A 21,746-nucleotide genomic window follows, 5' to 3' on the forward strand; every position below is an offset into this window, starting at 1 on the left:
ACACTCATTAGGGAGATGAAGTTAAAAATTTTAAAAGCCTTGTCCTGACTTTTTCTTTTTGTTGAATTCTCCCCCTTGGCGTTTAATTTGTCACACCCAATGGATTCATTCTGCTGGGTTTCCTGGGGTTGTGATCCTCATTGTCTTTTCCTAGGGTATTGTCTAAAATTTTTGGAGTGCCGGTTTGATAGTCATGAAGTTCCTGAGGTGCTCTTTATCATGAAATTATCTTATTTCTCCATCAATTTTGAAAGATAGTTTTGCAGGGTACATCAGTCTGGGTTGGAGGCTGTTTTCCTTTAGGGGTTGAAATACATCACTCGGAGTTCTTCTTGCCTTGAGGGTTTGCATTGAGAAGTCTGCTGTGATTCTGATGGGCTTTCCTTTGTATGTGATTTGCTTCTTTTCTCTCACTGCTTGTAGAATTTTGTTCTTCTGTTGGATTTCTGGAATCCTATCTATTATATGCCTATGTGTAGATTTTTTTTGATCAAGGCTAGCTGGAGTCCTATATGGCTCACTTATCTGTATGTGAAATTCTTTTCCCTTGTTTGGGAAGTTTTCTGCCATCACTTCTGTGAAGAGTTTTTTATGTCATCTGCACTCTCTCCTCTTTCTTCATTGACTCCAATCAGTCTTCTGTTATTCTTCTTTGCATCATCTAGCAGCTGCTGGATTGATTTCTTGTGTTCCTTTACAATTTTGAAGCAATTTTTCTTTTCCTGCTCACTAATTGCAATCTTTTCTTCTATATCTGAAATTCTATGCTCACATTGGTTCATTCTGCTCCGTAGACTTTTGATGGAGTTTTTGATCTCCTGGAAATCTGTTTGCATCTGTTTTATGGATTCCATTTGTTTCCTATGTTGGGATTCCATCATGTTCCTCAGTTCCTCTATTTTTTAATCTGTGTCCTCTCTAGATTTATTAATCATGTCTTGCACCATGAGCACAATCTTTGCTCTTATCTGAGTAATTATTTCTGATTTCATTTTTCCCAGATCCTCTTTTGTTGCCAGTTCAGAGAGTCCAGGTAGTTGAGTATCAGATTGTTCCATCTCATTTCCCTTTGGGGTTGTTGTAGGTGATCCATAAGTCTGTTTTTGAAGCTTCTTTACATGTCTTCTCATTTCCACGGGGGGTGGGGTGCTTCTGGTGCCCTTGAGGCTCACCTTCTCTTCCCTAGGAGCTTGGGATGGCGGCGGGGGAGCTTCCTGGTGCTGGGACCAGCTCAGCTTCTCTGCCCTAGGAGCATGGGATGGTGGTGGGGGAGCTTCCTCCCAGGTGCTGGGACTGGCTCACCTTCTCTGCCCTGGGATCTTGGGATGGCAGCGGGGTAGTTTCCTTCTTGGTGCTGGGACTGGCTCAGCTTCTCTGCCCTAGGAGCATGGGATGGTGGTGTGGGAACTTCCTTCCAGATGCTGGGACTGGCTCAGCTTCTCTGCCCTAGGAGTGTGGGATGGCAGCAGGGGAGCTTCCTTCCAGGTGCTGGGACCAGCTCAGCTTCTCTGCCCTAGGAGCTTGGGATGGCGGCAGGGGAGCTTCCTTCTAGGTGCTGGGACCGGCTCACCTTCTCTGCCCTAGGAGCTTGGGATGGCAGCAGGGGACCTTCCTCCCAGGTGCTGGGACCGGCTCAGCTTCTCTGCCCTAGGAGCTTGGGATGGCAGCAGGGAAGCTTCCTTCTGGGTGCTGGGACCAGCTCAGCTTCTCTCGAGGCCATTAACATTGATAGTTATAATTGCTAGATATTGACTCATCCTTGTCATGATGTTTTACTGTTGTTGGTTCTTCTGTTTTTTATTTTTCCCCCTTTCCCTTTAGTTTCTTGCCTTGCCTGGTGGCTTCCCTCTGTTAGGCCTCATGAAGTTGTGACCTTCATTGTCTTTTGGTAGGATACTGTTTAGAATTGTTTGGAGTGCTGGTTTGGTGTTCATGAAATTTCTCAGGTATTCTTTGTTGTGGAAGTATCTAATTTCCCCATTGATTTTGAAAGATAATTTTGACAGATACAACAGTCTAGGTTGGAAGTTATTTTCTTTTAGGGCTTGAAAGACTTCACTCCAGGGTCTCCTTGATTTGAGAGTTTGTGTTGAGAAGTCTGCCGTGATTCTGATTGGCTTTCCTTTGTAGGTGATTTGTTTCTTTTCTCTAACTGCCTGTAGGATTTTGTTCTTCTGTTGGGTGTCTGGCATCTTAACTATTATATAGCTAGGTGTAGTTTTTTTGATCATGGCTAGTTGGAGTTCTATATGCTTCACATATCTGTATGTTCAATTCTCTATCTCTGTCTGAGAAGTTTTCCACTATTTTGTGAACAGTTGTTTTTTATGTCAATTGTACTTTCTCCTGCTTTTTTGTGGACTCCTATCAGTCTTATGTTGTTTTTCTTTGCATCATCTACCAGCTGATGGCTTAATTTCTCCCTGGTCCCTTACTATTTTCAAGAAATGTTTGTTTTCATGGTCATTAAGCACAATGCTGTCTTCTAGATATGATATTCTATCTTCAGATTCCCTTAATCTGCTGTGCATACTTTCAATGGAGTTTTAAATCTCCTGGATATCTGTTTGAATTTGGATTCCATTTCTTTCTTATATTGGGCAGTAATGACTTCCATTTCATTCTTATCCTTGGTATTCATGGCTTCCAGCATGTTTCTGAGCTCATCTATTTTTTTTATCTGTTTCTGTTCTAGAGCCTCTAATCACGTCTTTCACTCTGCTCACCATCTCTGTAGTTATCTGGGAGATTATTTCTGGTTTGAGTTTTTCTACAGCCTCATTCATCTGTTTTGTTACTTCCTGTGGTATCAGTTCAGGGTGTCCAGGTGGTTGATTATCAGACTTTTCCACCTTGTTTCCCCCAGAATTTACCTTTGGTAGGATGGAAGTCTGAGTTTGTGACTTGCTTAAATGTCTTCTCATTTTTGTTTTTGGTACTATCCTTGGTTTAATTCCTGTGTTGATACTTCAGAATTGCTTATTGTAAGTATCTTTGTTGCTTGTATTTAGAAACCTTATGGAATGATTGCTTCTCAGAGGTGTCTTTCAGATAAAGCTGGTCTTTAGGTTTGAGTCTGTAATGACTCTGAGGCTGTCTCATTTTCATTATATCAGGAAGGACAACTGAGTAGATCAATCACAACAGCTTAGCCCAAGTGATACCATCAGCAACACCATAGCATCAAGTACATCTTAGAAAATGACAATTTGTGGTAGTTAATCTATCACCTTTAACTGTGTGAATTAAATAAAAATTGAGGACCAACCCAACATATGTTTATAGTGAAAAAACTCTTTAATATAGCAACTTTATCCTTCAGGATGGGGAGTTAGAAGGATTTGGTGAGAGAGGGATAGATAGGTAGAAGGATAGGGGAAGGTTGGCAGTGAGGCCAGAGGACACAGGCGAGAGAAGGAAAAAGAGAAGAAAAGAAAAATAAAGAAGAAATACAAATTAGGGCCAGAACAGAAACACAAAGGGAGATGAAGAACAATGTGGGATAGCAAGGGAGTGAGTGAGAAAGAGAAAGAAAAGAGAAAAGAAAGAAAAAAGAGAAAAATAAAAATTTGAAAAGAGTAGGAAGAAAATTAAAAAGAAGAGAAAAATAAAAAAATACTACTAATAATTTTGAAAATAACAAATAAAAAATAAAAGATCAAAATGCAGGGCCTCCTTCAGGGTATGTCTCTGCTGTCACAATAGACAACGTGGGCAGCAGTGTGCAGATATATGTCAATGAGTCTCAGCAAGCCAGTCACAGACCCATGGGACTCAGGCAGATTTCTGGCTGCAAGTCTGAAGTTGAGTTCCCTGACCTCCTGCTATGCTGAACTCTGCAAGCTTCTGCTGCAGGTTCTACTGCCCTTCCCCTGAAGATAGTCCAGGTTCTGATGGGAGGTGATGATCCCTCCAACTTACCAAGTATGGTGGTCTGGTGTGCCTTTGTTGCACAGATTCTCTTCACTTTTCCAGTGGGCTTCAGTTTTCATGAAGGAGCCTCAGAGAGGCCCTCTATCTGTTGTTTACTTAAGCTCTGTCTTCTGGAGCTGAGGACAATGGCTTTATGGGCACCCCCCCCCCCCACTTTATAGTGTGGAACCAGGTAGTAGCACAGCCAGAAGGCCAGAGGAGCTGGGTAGGGGGCGTGGTGGACTGCAGGTGCGGCTAAACTGGTGGCCGCTGTGGGTGTGGTGAGGGCTGGACAGAGCCAGGCTCCAGTGGGCTAAGCTGGTTCCCCAACATCTCAAGTTAAAAGAGTTGCTCAGACAAGTCACTTTAGTGCCTTTGCTGTCCTTTGGCCTATTGCCATTCATGTTTGTTTTCATAGCAAAATCTGATAATCCTCTTCTATGTTCCTCTCTGTTTGTGTACAAAAAACCTGCCATCAAGTTATGGGCTGTGCTGGGGACACAGGGATTAGAAAGACAAGCTGTGCAGCCTTTAACATGCCCAGAAATCAGCATTTCTTACCACAGATGTAATCGGTGGACCTCCAGAATCTTTAACAAGCAAACATTTAGGCTCTAGTATCAAGTTGTAATTGCCACACATGTCGCTTACTCTGAGTCCTGAAAAATTGTTGTGGTTGTGTATGGCTTAAGGGATGAGTTTGGTTTTAAAGAAAGAAATTGAGTATGGTGGAAAGAGTGTGGAACTAGAAGTCAGGAGGTTGGAGGTCCCAGCTTTGGGATTTTGAAGTCACTTCAGTTTCTTTTTAAAAAATTAATTTTATGGGTACATTTTAGATATATATAATGATAGCATTCATCATAGGGAATTTGTACCTGTACATGATATAGCTTGAGTCTTCTTTTTTCCCCAACCCCCTCCTTCCCTTCAACCCTGTTTCCCCTTCTTAGTTACCAAAGCTTTGATTCTCTTTTTTCCTTCTATTCTTATGTTTTCTTTTCCTTTCTTTCCTTTCTCCCTCCCTCCTTCCTTTCCCCCTTTCCACTAGAACACTGTAGAACACTATATTGTGTTACATTGCAACACAATATCTATTATATATTTTGGTCCTTATTTATCCTTTTGGTTTCTCATACCAGAGAAACAATGCGATATGTAAACATGTATGTCATATTTATTTCCTTTAAGAGTATCACCTCAAAGTTCATCCATCTAGCTATAAATGACTCCAATTTCTCATTTTTTATGGCTGAGTCATACTCCATTTTGTAAAAAAACCACGTTTTCTTTATCCAGTCTCCAGTTGATGGGCAATTGGGCTGCTTCCAAGTTTTAGCTATCACAAACTGTGCTGCTATGAACATGGGCACACATATATCACTATGGTATGATTCTTTTAATTCTTTGTTGAAGATACCCAGCAGGGAAATAGCTAGGTCAAATAGGACTTCCAATCCCAGTTCTATGAGGTATCTCCATAGTGATTTCCACTGTGGTTGCACCAGTCTACACTTCCACCAGCAGTGGAGCAGTGTGCCTCTTTCCCCACAACCCTGCCAGCATTTGTTATTGGTTGATTTCATGATAGCAGCCATTCTTTCTGGGGTGAGGTGGAATCTCAGCATTGTTTTCAATGGCATCTCTCCAATGACCAGCAATGTTGAACATTTTTTCATATGCTTATTTGCTATTTCTACTTCTTTGAGAAATGTCTGTTCATTTTACATGCCCACTTTTGAACTGGGTCTTTAAATTTGGAAAGTCTGATTTTTGTAAATTCTTTATATATTCTAAATAGTAGACCTTTGTCTGAAGAATAGCAGGTGAAAGTTTTTTCCCGCATTGTTGGTTTTCTCTTTACACTGTTGTTCATTTCTCTTGCTGTGGAGAAGCTTTTTAATAAGAAGAGAAACCACTTGTTGATTGTTTGTGCTAGTTCACGGGCAACTGAGGTTTTGTTCATAAAATCTTTTCCTGCACCAGTGTCAAGAGTTCTACCTAACCTCTGTTCCAGCTGGTTCAGCGTTTCTGTTTTAATATTTAGATCTTTAATCCATTTTGACTTTATTTTATTGCGTGGTGAGAGATATAGGTCTAGTTTTAATCTTTGGCAAGTTGAAACCCAATTTTTCCAGCACCATTTATTAAAGAAGCTATCTTTCCTCCAGTGAGGGTGTTTGGCTCCTTTGTCAAAGGTGGGGTGGCTGAGTGTGTCTGGAGTTGTTTCTGCATCTTCTAACCTGTTCCACTGGTCCTCCGGTCTGTTTCTTTGCCAGTACCATACTGTTTGTATCACAGTAGCGTTGTAGTATAGTTTAAGTTGTGGGCTACATTATCCCCTACAGTGTCTGTGTTACCTAGAATTGCTTTTGCTATTCTGGGTGTCTTCTTGTTCCAAATGAATTTTTGGATTGTTTTCTCAAGGTCCATGAAGTATACTGCTGGGATTTCAATTGGGATTGCATTGAATCTATATAGCAGTTTTGGAAGTATGGCCATTTTCACTATGTTGATCCTTCCCATCTAGGAGCAGGGGACGTCTTTCCATTTCTGATATCGTCTTCAATCTCTCTTTTCAGAGTGCTATAGTTTTCAGATAAGAGGTCTTTGATTTCTTTTGTTAGATTGATTCCTAGGTATTTCAGGTTTTTGGATGCTATTTCTGAACATTTTCATTTCATATTTTTAGACTATGCTTAACCACAAATAAGTGAAACTGGAAAGCAAAACCACAGATGAGGTGGAGTACTAGAATCAGACCTTTATCTGTGTCTGGGTTTCCACATTTCTCTCCTTATTGATTTTTTTCTCTTTTTATCTCCTCTGCTAAAAACTTTCTGACATGCTGATAAGACTAGAGTCATTCATCTTTGTATCTCCTCTACTAGAATGAAGGGATTTTCTAGGATTTTGGCAGTGTTGAAAGTTTGATTTGGTCCCTCTAAGTGCAATAATACTTATCAGTCCCATGATACAATTTTTTATCTCTGAGATACTTCAGATAGTAACTCAATTGATGAGTGATGGAAATGTTTATAGCAGCATGAATCGCTGCTGTTCCTCTAACAAAGGAAGTAGGAAGCACTTTGAAGGACAGTTATGAGGTGTGGTGAGGAAATGGGGAGGCTCAGGGGTAGATAAAACCAAGGGATAAGGGAAAGAGCCCTCCTGTAAACACTGGGCACAAGTCCTGTCACCCAGAAATAAGGGACTAATATTCCTGCTTTTCAGAGCAGCACAGAAAGCTGAGCAAAGAGTCAGAGACGGTAGTTCTCTCAGTGGACAGTATAGCTTTTAACAAATGTTTTTGCTTATGTGTTTGTCTACCAGGCTTGTTATTTTCCCATGAAAACTTTCCATGATTTCCTACCAATCTCTTTGTCTTTTCTCCTCTCCCCACTCCTGTCATAATGAAACATTAAGTATGTAGATCTAGTTGTGTCACTGTCTTCTGATTGGGATGCTATAATATTTGTTTTTGCTTTTGTCAGTGTAGGTTTCTCATATCTTCACTATTCTTTGCTCTAAGCTTTGCTATTCTAGAGTTTGAGGTTTAAGAACATTGACCATTTGTTTTGCCTTATTCCTTCTTTGCTTGAAGGGGTCAGCAAACTTGGTCTGTAGGCCAATCACTGCTTGTTTCTGTAAATAAAATTTTATAGGGACACAGCCGTGCCTATTCGCTTATGTAATTGTGAGGCGAAGGTGGAGATGATTAGTTTCAACAAAGACTACGTGGCTCTCAAGGCCAAAAAATATTTACTGTTTGGCCCTTTTCAGAAAAACCTTGTAGATCTCTGCTGTATTGTGTTAAATTGTCACCTCATATTCTCTCTCCTTCCTCACCATGATGGTATTTTCTTCTTGGTTGATTCTTCTATAGCAACGATGGTGAACTTTTTAGAGACCAGGTGCCCAAACTGCAACCCAAAACCTACTTATTTATCACAAAGTACCAACACTGCAATTAAACCTGAATACTTGGCTGCTGGGGCAATTTGGTTTGCATGCCAACAGAGAGGGCTCTGTGTGTCCTCTCCGGCCATAGGTTCACCGCCACTGTTCTATCGTATTTATGTCATGACATATATTTACCATATATAGCCACTCAGCACATATCACCGGCTAGAGGTGTGTAGCTTAGTCTCATTTGGCTCTCAGTGTAGGTAGTCACTACACTTCTAATAAGAGTGGTGGTGGTAGTGGGGTGGTATTGAACACCAGCTCAGTAGCTGTTGCTGCTGTTGCTGGAACTAGGCACTAAGTTAAGCTTTACCTGCTTAAACTCTTAATAACTTTCATTAGATAATGGTCTTATTCTTATTGTACTGAGGAAAATGAGGTACAGAGAACTAGTATTTTAGCCCAAATGTTATTAAATGGAAAGCGCCAAAGCCTGAATATAGCCATGGTCTGCCTGACTTCACAGAGCGGACTGACCTCCTCTGCTGTGCTGCTATCTCCTCAAAATGAAGCCAAGCCTTCTGGCACCAGGGACTTATTTTCATGCCATGTCTTACTTGGTCTTTCTCTGGTACACTAAACTCCTAGTTATGTTTTACCCCTCTATGTGTTCTACTTAGAGAGTAAGAATTCCTTTGTGACTTCTTTTTCTTCTTACTTTTGTGTCTTCAACACAGGCATTCTTTTAAGACTTCTTATTTACCCTTCTCTTCTGTAGGGATCTTATCTATGGTTAAACCTTGAAGAGTCAACTTTATAGAGAAGACTATGGATCTATAATCTGCTTTTCTTTTGGAACTAAATCACGGGCCTGATCTTTTGCCAAAGTTGTATCTGATTTTCCTAATTTCTTACTGGACCTCTCTCTGGCATCCCCTTAGATCTCACTTTCTCCCCTAGAATCAGCTCTCTCCCTGACCTGTGTTTCTGTTTATGACATCTTCCCATCACGGAAATTCAAAAGAGAAAGGTCATGTGTGCCTTTTCTGCTTCCCCACCTCCACTGATTTGTGTTTATCCTGGCTCGGATTGGTTTTTGTCCTACAGTGTCCCATTCCTGCTACTTCACCCCAGTAGCCTTCACGGTACCTTTTGACTAGATAGGTATAATGGGCTCTTTCTTACTGTCCTTAGTATTCCAGGCTGGAATGACAGACTGTGTTGTGGTGCTCTCTCCTTTTGGTCGACTGTGCCTCGGAAGCTTTCTGCTGTGGTATGCATGTGTCCTCTCAAATTCATTGGAAACCTAATTCCCACTGTGGTGATATTAAGATGTAGGACCTTTGGGGAATGATTAAGACTTGAGGGTCTACTCTTATAAATGAATTAGTGCTCTTATAAAGAAATGAAAGGGAGTACCCCTCCACTTCTGCCAGGTAAAGATGCATCAACAACCTGCCCTCTTTGAAGCAGAGGGAGAACCCTCACCAGACACTGGATCTGCTGTCACTTTGATCTTGTCTTTCCCAGCCTCCAGAACTATAAGAAATAAGTTTCTCTCATTTATAAATTACTGTGTTAGTCACCTTTGCATTACTATGGTGAAATTTTAGGGTTAAGTAAGTTTAAAAAATGAAATGATTTATTTTGGCTCTTGATTCTGTGGGTTACAGACTGGGTAATCCCATTCTTTGGGCTTCTGGCAAGGGTAACATATCACGGCAGGAGTGTATGCACAATATACTAATTATATCATGGGCTGGGAAGCAGAGAGTCACAGTAAGAGAAAGATCCTGGGGTCCCACAGTGCCCTTCAAAGGAACCCCCTAGTGACCTGTGGACTTCCCACTTGGCCCCACCTCCTAAAAGTCCACAGCACTTTCCATTAGCAGGCCTATAACGACTTTCAGGGACACTACCCTTATTCAAATCCAATCTTAGTATTTTTCATAGCAGCAAGAGTGGATTAAAGTACCTCTCAACACAGGCAGCAATGGTACATTCCTTCTTTATTTTATGCAGTTATGTGAAGTAGTTTTATTCATTTATGTAATCTATCTACTTCGAAACTCAGTGGTTTCTTACTAACACATTGAAAATATCAGTGCCTAGATAAGCATACAAAGCCTGCCTGTATGTGGCCCCCAATATTTACTGCTAGTATCATCACCCATTCTGTTTCTCCTAGGTTCCAGGCAGTTAAGCACCTCGGTGGTTATAATAAGTGGTCCCTTACTTCTCATCTTCATACTCTTACGTCTTTCCAGAATGCCTTTTCCATCCTGCAAAGCCTACTTCAATTGCTGCCTCATCGGTGGTATCACTTAATTTCTAGGTTAATGCGAATTTTCTCCCCTTTGAGCCAATGTATTACTTTGTTGGAAACTTTCTTATTGGAATTTGGCCTTTGCATGTACTGTGGTGACTGGTAAACTTGTCTTCTGTTCGTTGTACTGCTAATGCACCAAAATGACCTCTTCTCTACTTAACTGGTGTTTTAGATGCCGGGGAAATGCTTAACAAATATTTGCTGAATGATTCTGAGTGGGATTATAGGAGACAAGTCATATGGTTGGCCATGAAACTTAACAGATTTTTTTATTCCAGTATCCCTAATACACTGTTGATTAAGTGGTACTGAAGTCTTCAAAATATACCTTTAGTTAAAATATTATTATTTTCAGCCAAAGTCCCATCATATACCAGCTCAATGTGATGATTCAATGTATTATTAGCCAGTTTTCCATTGCTAGGACAAAATACTTGACATATACAACTTAAAGCAGCAAAGGTTTATTTTGGCTCATGGTTTTCAGTTTATGATCAGCTGGTTCCAAGGCAGAAATATCATGATAGAAGGGCCTGGTAGAGAAAAGCTACCCATAGCAGTTAGGGAGCAGAGTAAGAAAAAAGCCAGAGAACAAGGGGCCAGGGAGCAGATATAATCCCCAAGGCCACACCATCATGAACTGCCTAGATATGCCCCAAAGTGTGCTTTATTAATCTCCTAGGTCTCTCTCAAGCCAATCAAGTTAACATTCAAGATTAATCATTGCACACACAACGAATCCAGAATATCTCCATGTCATGAGGTGTCCTGTCTTGGTCACTAAGTCACCTCTGTGGGACTGAGGTTGCCTCTTGCCCTTTCTGTGGTTTACTTTGCTCATATGTAAGGTGGGCCTGGATAAATATTCTTTTTACGTAGAACAACAATACTAGTGGGTGATTTTTGTCTGCTTCTCCGGGGTACATTTGGAAATGTTCAAAGACTTTTTTGGTAGTCCCTCCTTGGAGTGGTGGTGCTACTGGGCTAGGAATACTGGTAAACATCCTCATTACATAGGACAACCCCCACAACAAAGAATTATTTGGTCTAAAATGCCATTAGTATGAGATTGAGAAATCTTAAGATACAGGATATTGTGACTTAAAATCTTTTTTTTTAACTAATTGAATGACTGTTATAACCCTGATATTTTAAAGTATAATTTAATTTAATAGATTAATGCTTTTTCTAGGAAACGTCCTGAGATTCAAAGTTTTCTCTTTTTATTAGTGTGTAACCAAATGGGGATAATTAATGCTATTATGGAGACTCACAATGTGTGTAATGTAAGATCATATCCATCTTTATCTTACTGGATCAGACCTTTCAAGATTCCTATCTTACTGTTGTTAAAACATTTAAGAGAATTTACAGGGAGGAAGTTTAGAAGAAATGGAAACCATATATATGTGGAATGAACACAGGCTTTAAACAACTAGATGAATTAAAAGTGAAACCTTTTTTTCTCTTTTTATATCCTCTAAGGACCACAATTACTGATGTTGTTTGAGAAAGTTCCTGCAGCTTGATGAGGCTAGAATCTGGGCAGTTTGAAGGCTAGAGGCACAAGCTGAGGTATTCATTACTTTGTAGTTTGGAGTTTGTCTTGCCAAAAATACCAGAGCCAAAAGCTAAAGCAGAGGTAGAAATAACATGAATGGTCAAGTACACAAAAGCAGACCCTGCAGCAGGTGCTGGGCTTGTTTCTTCATGATGCTAACAATGCTGTTTAGAGTCCTTGCCAATGGCAGGCACCAGGGGTGGCCTTTTACCTTGGGTGTATTTGAAGCAAATTGGAAAAATGAGTTTATTTATTCTTGATTCTTCTCTTTCTCAACGTTTTTCTCCACAGGTGAGCTTTGAAAAACTACCAGATAAAGAACATAATTTAATTTGTAGAGAATTACTGTTTTGGAATAAACTCAGAACCATATTCTAAGAACTTGGTATGAAGTTGGCATAATTGTAATGATTGGCAAAAATATAAAAATTCCTGAAATATATTAGAAGAGTGAAAAGCGTTTACTAATTGAAAGTGTTAGATGATTTGGCATTCATACTGATCTATAGCAATGTCATTAACTAAAGAGACTTCTCAGATTCTGTGATTCCCTAACAGAATCACTGCAGTGTTTCCTTCCGCTGGTTTATGAGTTAGCGAAGACATGGCGCTGCAGGTAATAGGAAACCTAGTTAGGGCAATTTAGTCAAATGGGAGGTCATTTTCCTTAAGTAAATCTAGAGCAAGTCAGCAATCCTGCCAGAAACCCAGGCTCTCTAGTTTTTGGTTCTTCATTTATATAGTCATATGTAATATGTAATTCTTTTTTTTTTAAAAGACAGAGTCTCACCATGTAATTGAGGGTGCTCTTGAGCTCACTGTTTAGCCCAGGTTGGCTTCAAACTTGTGGTGATCCTTCTGCCTTAGCCTCCCGAGTGCTTTCAGGCATGTGCCACTACGCCCAGCTAAATTTCATTTTCAAGCTCATGAGATAATTGTTTTGACATCCAACATGCCTAGAGGAAAGGAAAGATGATAGAGACTGTTGAGTATAAGATCACACTCAGCTGAGTTCTGATTGGCCAGCTTGTACTCATGTGGCTACCTCTACTTGCAAGGGAGCATAGGAGCCTCAATGCTGCCTACTGCTGTGCTATCAGAAGTAAGGGATAAGGAACAATGGACCTTGGGGAGGCAACAGGGCTGCTGGCTTGGTACTTTTTTTTGTTTTTGGTGGTGCTGGTGATTGAATCCAGGGGCTCGTGTCTCACTGAGCCATATCCCAGCCCCTACTTGGTTGGTGCTTTTGCCACCAACAGATGATTTCAGGGATTTTAAACTCATTCTTTTGTTGGTTTAGGAGAAGTAAATCAGGAAAAATTAAATTATCCCAGTAAATTTTTGCCTTTTGCTGGCTAGGTTGCAAAAGGTTGTATTCTGGATTATGGTTCTTTTTTTTTTTTTTTTTTTTTTTTTTTAACCAGAAAGGCATTAAAACTGCTTTTAGGTATGTGCAACATCATTATATTACACGTAGGTTGAGCATTCCTTATCTGAACATCTGAAATCAGAAATGCTTCAAAATCTGAAACTTTTTAAATGCTGACATGATGCCACAAGTAGAAAATTCCACATCATGAAACTTTTTTCATGCACAAACTATTAAAATTGTATAAAATGACCTTAAGGCTATGTATATAAAATAAACATGAAACATGAATTTTGTGTTTAGACTTGGGTCCCAACACCAATGTACCTCATTGTGTGTATGCAAATGATCCCAAATCTGAAAAACTCCAAAATCTGGAACACTTCTGGTCTCAGGCATTTTGGATAAGGGATACTCAACCTGTACATATTTTATTTTCCTGCCAAGGCTAAGATGTTTACTTCCCACTATGTGGTATAAATCTAGCTAAAAGTTTCTGTAATGCTGTTACATTGAGAAAGGCTAAAGAACAGGGATTTTTTTAAAAACTGAGAACAAAGGACACAAGTCCTTAACTACCTTTAAACTGAATTCGTGTATGGAGAGATGCTCTATGAGGGAGAGATGGCCGAGCCGTCAAGGGTGCTTATGTTTCTGGAACCATGAAGCATGGTGGCCTTTCTGCTGATGGCCACACTGATGTTGCCTTCAGTGCTGCACCCAGTGGGTTGAGACACTTTATCCTTCTTTATTGTTTGCTGAGTACTCAAGTTTACTAGGAATGTAGTAGAAAGTTAACAAGTTGTGTTTATTTTTGACCCTTTTCAACTTCCTATGAAAATCAGAACCACAATTACCGCCACCCACCACCACCTCCTTCATCCTAGCTCTGGTAAATCTCTTTTGGGGCTTGTTTTTCTTTTTATTAGAAGGTACTTCTGGATGCCTTGAAGAGAGTCTGGGCTGCCTTTAATCCATTGCTATTCCACTCTCATTGTATGATGTTGCTGTTTTTTTTCATAAGCCAATTTTTCTTTTCCTCAAGTATTTGACACTTAGCTGAGTGAGGCTGTCAAAATGTTTTCCTTCTATCATTAGCATAGTCTGTCTTCCTTCAGTGTTTTGTGTGTTTGTAGTGGGTTTTGTTTAATCTGCTGAGCCACAGATTAACAGCCAGACCTCCCCCTCTCCCCTCACACATCTCCCTACACAACACATAGAGGACAAAATCACTTTCAAAAAAGCATTCTAGATATTTCGCACTGCTGAAGAGGATGGGCTGCCTGCCTGCCTCTCAGGCTGGCGGTAGTATGCCTGCTGACAGTGTTGCCATGGCAATGGGTGAAGGATCCTAAACCTGGGCAGAGAGGGAGAGGCCTGGGAGAGAACCTGGCTGTCAGACCCTGTGAAGCCCCTCTGAAATATCTCATTTCTTACTGCACTCTTAGGATTGGCATTTGTCTCTCCAAGAGCACAGTGCATGCCTGCATGGAGACAGCTTTGTTAGCTGTGCCCATGCCTGGGCTATTTTCTCCTGCTTTTCTTTCCCATGCGGCTCTGGGGTTTCCCCTCTCTTTTTGCTTCTCTTATTCTCTGCAAAGTGCTGCATTGGGGATGGGAGACCTGCTTGAGGAAATTCAGGTAGATGAAGACATCACTGATTTGAAGATGCTGGAACTAAAAGCAATATTATTTAGAGTTGTCTTTTCCTCCCTTTTGGAAGTGATCTACAACTTCGAAATAGGCTAATTGTGTGGCAGTGACATTAGTACTGACGATGCTTTCCCTTCCTTGGGTGCTTATTGTATCCAAGAAACTTACCTTGAGTTGTCTCGTTTGGTTCTCATGGGGACCAAATGGTGGATGATCATTCCCATTTTACAGGTAGGGAAGTAGGGATCAGGAAGGTTAGGTAGCATACCCAACATCACACAGCTTCTAAGTGACAAGAGTTAAACCCAGTGTTAATCAAGCATTGTAAACAGTCCTGACTTGTCATAGACAAACAGTAAGTACATTGTGTGAATGAATTCAACTGCTACTGGTGAGGTCCTCAGTGAATACTGATATTAATGTGTAATTCAGCATTTTGTCTAATTGGAAAAGCAGACCATAGGTGTCTAGATGTACATATTCCCATTAGTTTAGACAATGTTTGGTCAACATTGGTCAGTTGATGTCTTTGAAATCTTTTCTTCACAACATCTGTCAACTCTGAGCCAGCCCCTTGGGATCACAAATTCTGAATTGGTATTCTCTTTATTAGTGGGGCGGTACTCCTAGGTGAAACCCTTGTACATAACTGCAATTAATGATACCAATAGAACTTTATTATAGAACTTGAATGATGCTGAAGTTTATTTAGAAGAATAAATATGCAAAAATAACCTATGGTTTGGACAGAGATTGGTGAGGAAGAACTAGTATAATCAGAATGATGATGGAATTAAAATTGAAGATGTTAGCCAACAGTGGTGATATGTGCCTGTAATCCAAACTACTTGGAAGGTTGAGGTAGGAAGATCACAATTTTGAGGGCAGCCTGGGCAACTTAATGAAATCCTGAATCCTGTCTCAAAAAATAAGAAGAGTGCCCCTGTTCTGGGTTCAACTCCCAGTACATATATTTACAACAGAATAATACAAGAACTGATCAGTGAAAGAAAGCAGAAAGACCAAAGACAGTTCCCTAGTGTATCTTTAAGAACAGCATACAAGGGGCGATCAGAATATATGATCAAGCCAGGCATGGTGGTATATGCCTACAACCCTAGGACTTCAGAGGCTGAGGCAGGAGGATTGCCACAGGTTCAAGGTCAGCCTGGGCTACATAGTGAGTTCAAAACCAGCCTGAGCTACATAGCAAGATGCTGTCTCAAAAAAAAATATATATATATGTATATGATCAATGTTTATGTTTTAAAAATTTATCACAGTAAAAGATATGTTGCGACTAATCTTACAATTGTTCCTGCTCACTTAAAACATACTTGTCTCATCATTCTTGGCATTTTCTGAAACAGTTCTAGAAGCTCTTTTTTGTGGTTTTATGAGATATGATAAAAAATATGGTGAATGCTGCCACTGAGTGAATATCCAACAGAAAAGCAGACTTGTAAAAAAATTACGGTGTGTCCTCACCCACCTTATTCACTGGACCTGACACTGTGTGACTTCTGTCTCTTCCCCAAGTCAAAATGACCAGAAGGATAAGTGTTTTGGATTAATTCCGTACATTGAAATAGTGACAACAGCACACTAAAAGATACTCATGAAGGAAGACATCAAGAACTGCTTCAGAAAGTGGCAAGAACAATGGGATAAGTGTGATTGAACTGAGGGGGAGTTTTTTTTTTTTGAGACAAGGTCTTGCTATGTAGTCTAGGATAGCCTTGAACTCACTATGTAGCCCAGGCTGGCCTCAAACTCAGGGCACTCTTTCTGCCTCAGCCTCCCAAGTGCTGGGATCACAGGTGTGCATCACCATGCCCAGCTATTTCCAGGGGAATTAATGGGAATATTTCCTTTACTGTAGTAAATTTGAAAATTTTTTCCCTGTATTTATCAATCACACCTTTTATGATAAGATAGATATCTCTTTTTTTTTTTTTTTGGTACCAGGGATTGAACTCAGGACCTTGGACTTATAAGGCAGGCACAGGTGCCACTGAGCTAAATCCCCAGGCTGATAAGATAGATCTCTTAATCTGTAAGAGTTATTATATCATTAATATCTGCTTGGTATATAAGAAATACAGTACCTTTATAAGGTCAAAGTAAAAGTCACATTTCTTTGCATAGTTTCACTTCCAAGAATAAATTATTAACATAGTTTTGAGTTACATCACAAATATGCCTAGAGATAGGCATACTTTTTGAGAGCAGGGCAGCATGCTGTATTGGTTAAGAATATTAGCTCTCACCTAAGACAGCCCAGTTTCAAATCCTGGCTGTGTATCCTTGGTTGCACTATCTAACCTCTCTGTACCTCAGTCTTCTATTCTTTAAAATAATAACGATAGTAGGACTTACAGGGCTGTTACAAGGAGAAATGGGGTAATACATGTAAAACACTTAGATGAAGCCTGGCATATCATGACTGCCCAATAAAAGCTTTAAAAAATTTAAAGTCATGCTAATGATGTCTTGTAACTATGGTAACTGATCATTTAACAATATATTGTAGGCATCTATTATGAATATATACTCATACACATGCATCCACTTTATTTTGGATATAGATATATGGCTGTACATTATTCTGCTTTATCAGTTTAACAGAATTCCTCACTGATAGCTGTGGAGAGTCCCTAGGACCACCCTCAGGCTTGATGATTTCCTGGAAGGACTCATGAGACTCAGGAAAGCTGTCATGCTGCTAGTTGTGGTTCATTTCAGTGACAGGATACAGATTAAAATGAGAAAGGGGGAAAAGCAGACAGAGCCTAGACAGTGGTGGTAAACCTATGGCATGCATCCCTAAACGAGCTGCTTGTATCATTGCAAACTAAAAGGTTCATCATCACTGGCCTAGAGTGAAGTCAAGAGTGTAGGCTTCAACCTGACTCCCAGTGGAGTCTAGGCACATGCCTAATTCTCCCAGCAATGGTGTGCAACCTCCAGAGGCTTGCCAAGCAGGGAAGCACACCGAGCCTTGGTGTTAGGGCTTTTGTAGGAGGACAGTTATGTTGGTATATGGGACCTGCTGCTGGCTTCCACTACACACACTGCAGTCCTGCAGAGCAAAGACCGGCGTCAGCCATACATAGTCAGCCCTCCATCTCTTCAGGTTCCACATCCATGGATTCCACCAGCTACCAACTGAAAATATTTGAAAAAAATGTTAGAAAGTTCCCAAAAGCAAAATTTGGATTTGCCACGTACCAAGTACTTTCTGGAATCCACATATATGAAGTGCTATGTAGGCAAACCCTGTGGTAGCCACCAGCCTTTTACAGATCCTCAGTCTGACTCCAGGGATCACTACGTGAGCACCATTTGCCTGACCTTATGTTCTGCTACTATCTAATTAGCTCTAGAGTGGCTGCATCTGTGCTGAACATTTACAGAATTTTTTTTGTTGTCATTTCCTAGACAATTCAGTACTGCAACTATTATATAATATTTATATTGTGTTAGATATTTAATCTGGATGTGATTTAAGGTATATGGGAGGAGTGCATGGGTTATATACAAATACACCATCATTTTATATAAGGTATTTGAGCATCCTTGGATTTTGGTATTCTGGGGCTGGGGAACAGTGGAGGAATTTCCTGGAACTAATCCATCACAGTTAAGGAGAGGCAACTGCATCCCATTGATAATATTAACTGGTACAACTTGTACTGCATGTTCCAAAGTCTCAGGCATACAGAAACATTCATATCAGTAAAATATTTTAAGGTGTCAAAGTTCATTTCCCAGGAGGTTCTGAAGGGAGGCCTTCTGTGTAGGGCTTTCAATCCAGGTCTGCTCAGGTAAACTTATCCTGTACAGATAGGCAATTAGGAATTTTCTTTTGTTTTACTATTGTGAACAATACTTTAAGAGGTAGCCATATACATATAACTTACGAATTTCTCTGAAAAATTCTATGATATAAGCTTATAAAATTTAAATAGCTGATCCAAAAATCCCATAGAGTTCAGCTTCTGACAGTTTTCTACTATGAAAATCAGAGTTGACATTTCACTACATCCTCTTCAGCTTTATATACAATAAGTGTTTATTAATTTTTTTAATCTGATAAATATTGATATCTTACTAATTTAATTTGCAACTAATTACAATTAGGGAGATTGTACATTTTTAATATGTATTCTGGAAATTTCTATTCTTTGACATTTCAAATTTGAAGAACGGAAGAATTTAATAAAGAGTATTGGGGCAGTTTATATTTCCCCTGGTATACCCTAAATTATGTTTCATAGCAATTGATTTTTTTTAAAGAACCAGGCAGTGAATATTTTAGTCTCTGTAATATCTCTATTCCATATCCTCTTTTTTCCCTCTCAAACAGCTCATGGGCCATAAAAACGTAAATGGCAGGCCATAGTTTTCTAATTGCTTGTTTCAGTAATTAAATGTAAAATGTCATCTGGTTCTTGTATGGTTTTTATCTGATTTTAGTATCAAATATTTTATATTAATTAGAACCTGAGGATATAAGGTTTTCTACTTGTAGTGTAAGGTTCTATTATATGCCAATTTGGGCTTGTAAGCAATAAAGGAAGTCAACAGAAGTAAGATATGTACCAAAGAGAAGAGCTTGATAATTAAAAATTACTTCATGTTTTGTAGTGTTTGGGATCTAACCCAGGGCTTTGTACATGCCAGGTAAATGTTCTACCTCTGAGCCACACCCTAAACCCTACAAAAGGTTTTTTAATGAAGATTTAACAATTTAGGCTTAAGCATCTAGAAATAAATACCAAAAAAAGTGATAAAATAGATGTATGTAAAATATATCTTTGAGATGAAATTAAAAGTTTGATAGTTTTTTGTTTTGTTTTGTTTTTTGTTTTTGGTACTGGGGATCGAACTCTGGTCCCTGCGCTTGCGCAGCAGGCAGCAGAAACCACTGAGCTAAATCCCCGGCCCAAAAGTTTAATAGTTTTAAAGACAAACATTTTTCAAATGCATCTGAAAAAAACGCATTAGGCAAAGGACATGAGAGGAGTATTTCAAAAGAAGAAATACAGGTTACTAGTAAATATGGTATATAGATAACAGCATCACCATCAAGAAAAAAAAAGCAAATTTAAACATTATGCTAACATTTCCTTTCAAACTGACAGTGATTGGAAAAAGGGCAATATCCTCTCTAGCAAAAGTGGTATGAAATGGGCAGTATTATACACTTCTGTTGAACACATAAATAAGTCTTTCCAGAGGGCAGCTCACAGAATATGTCTAAGATCCTTAGATCTGAAAATAACTACAGGAATTCTCAAATTTTACATGGTATAGTATCTATATCAAGTGGCATGTGGTCTTGCCAAAACCTTCATTTTTTTCCCAGTGAGACCAATGATAGACTTCTGACCTCTAGAACTGTAAAATGATAAATTTGTGTTGCTTTGAGCTACTAAAGTTGCTGCAAGTTACTATGGTAGCAATGGAAAACCCATATAGGGAAAAGTTCATACAGTGTCAGTGGTTTGGAGACACATGATATCACAGTGTGGGATGTTTGGGAAGAGGGTGCTGTTCTTGCAACAGACTCTCTAATAAGCTGTCATCCTGTTTACCGGAAGTATGGAACTATCAAATTAGAAAAGTATAAGCAGGATTTTGTCCTCCGTCCTAGTCCCTTTTACCTTTGGTCTGTCTCACTGTTCAGAAACAACATATGAAATAGTTGGTGTTTTCAGTAGGCAATATTTTTAGCCCTCAGAATGTGTTTGGGTTTTGCTATTTTTAGCATTAGTAAGGTTACAATTTTTGAAGGAAACGTCAGAATTACTATCAGGTATTTCCTTCCAACCTCGATACCCTTAGTGCTCATTTCTCTATAGTGCTAAACTCTGACTCAGAACTACATGTGACTTGTTACTGTAAATCTGCTCCTCTCCTCAATGGAAGGCAACAGATGTGTGTGTGTGTGTGTGTGTGTGTGTGCACGCGTGCACATGGCCTACTAAGAAATGGCTCTGTGTAGTCCTAGGCAGAAAAAAGACTCATGATTGTTCCTGGGTGATGGGGTTGGGGTGATTTTTGTCCTGGCTATTACCTTTTGCTTACTTTTGACAGTGTGTATTGACTTCTTTAAACATCGCAGTGCATTTTTTAAAAATGAAAGATGAGAAATTTCTGTGCACACTTGACTAGGGATTGCCTGCCATCTTCAACCAGTGATTTCTTTACTTTAATATCTTGATCATGATTAAGAAACTCAAAGTGCATGAAATGTTTCTGTGTGTTCACTGGTAAAAACAAGTAGTCATCTTACACATCATCTGTCTTTCTTGGTCTTTGATAGTTTTCTCTTCTTTGTTGGAAAAGTATAGCACAAAGCAATGCAGCATACTAACCTCAGAATTAGAAAGCTTGAATTCTTGCCATCAGGCTGTTGCTAACTAAACATTATAAAACTTGTTTCACTTCTTTAGGTCCCATATCCCTTTATCTCTTTTAATAAAATAGGGGAGTTTGGACATTGTGAACTTTCTTGTCCTGTCCATGTGTAACATTCTAGAATTTTTAATTGAATCTAATCCTCATATATGAGAGCTGCTTGGAAAACTGTAAATGGAAGTTGTAAGCTGGACTTAAGTATAATGTTGAGTATATGGACTTAGTTGAGTGGTAGCATCAGAATTTATCTGAAGTTGACATTGTTATGTATGAGGGACACACACACACACACACGCACACACACACACACACACACACACACACACACCACAAAGCCAGTATTGGAGGGAAAGTGTTGTTTTTGCCCTTTCCCTTCCCCTTGTACTTCCATTCTTTTCACAACCACCAGAAATCTTTAGATGAGAGATTGGAAGTAGCCTAGAAAGGAGGAGCTGGAGCTGTCACTGAAACCCCTTAGGAACTTGAGAGTACTTGGGTCAGAGGTCAGAGAATATTGTTTGCTCAATTTGTGTTTTTGACACCTTCTCTCTGCTTTTGCCCCCTTCTATCTTCCTACTTTCTTCCTTTGATGG

At 39.6% G+C, this 21,746-nt stretch overlaps 1 protein-coding gene across 1 annotated transcript in view; it reads left to right on the forward strand.

Moving 5' to 3' along the window:
* Tmem163 (transmembrane protein 163) overlaps positions 1-21,746 on the forward strand; it is a 239,085-nt gene that overhangs the window by 86,637 nt on the left and 130,702 nt on the right. The gene's annotated exons all lie outside the window — the stretch shown is intronic.

The sequence above is a fragment of the Heterocephalus glaber genome, unplaced genomic scaffold (assembly GCF_053883595.1).
Source record: "Heterocephalus glaber isolate CG9 unplaced genomic scaffold, H.glaber_assembly_v1.0 deba00000347, whole genome shotgun sequence".
Classification (NCBI taxonomy): Eukaryota; Metazoa; Chordata; class Mammalia; order Rodentia; family Bathyergidae; genus Heterocephalus; species Heterocephalus glaber.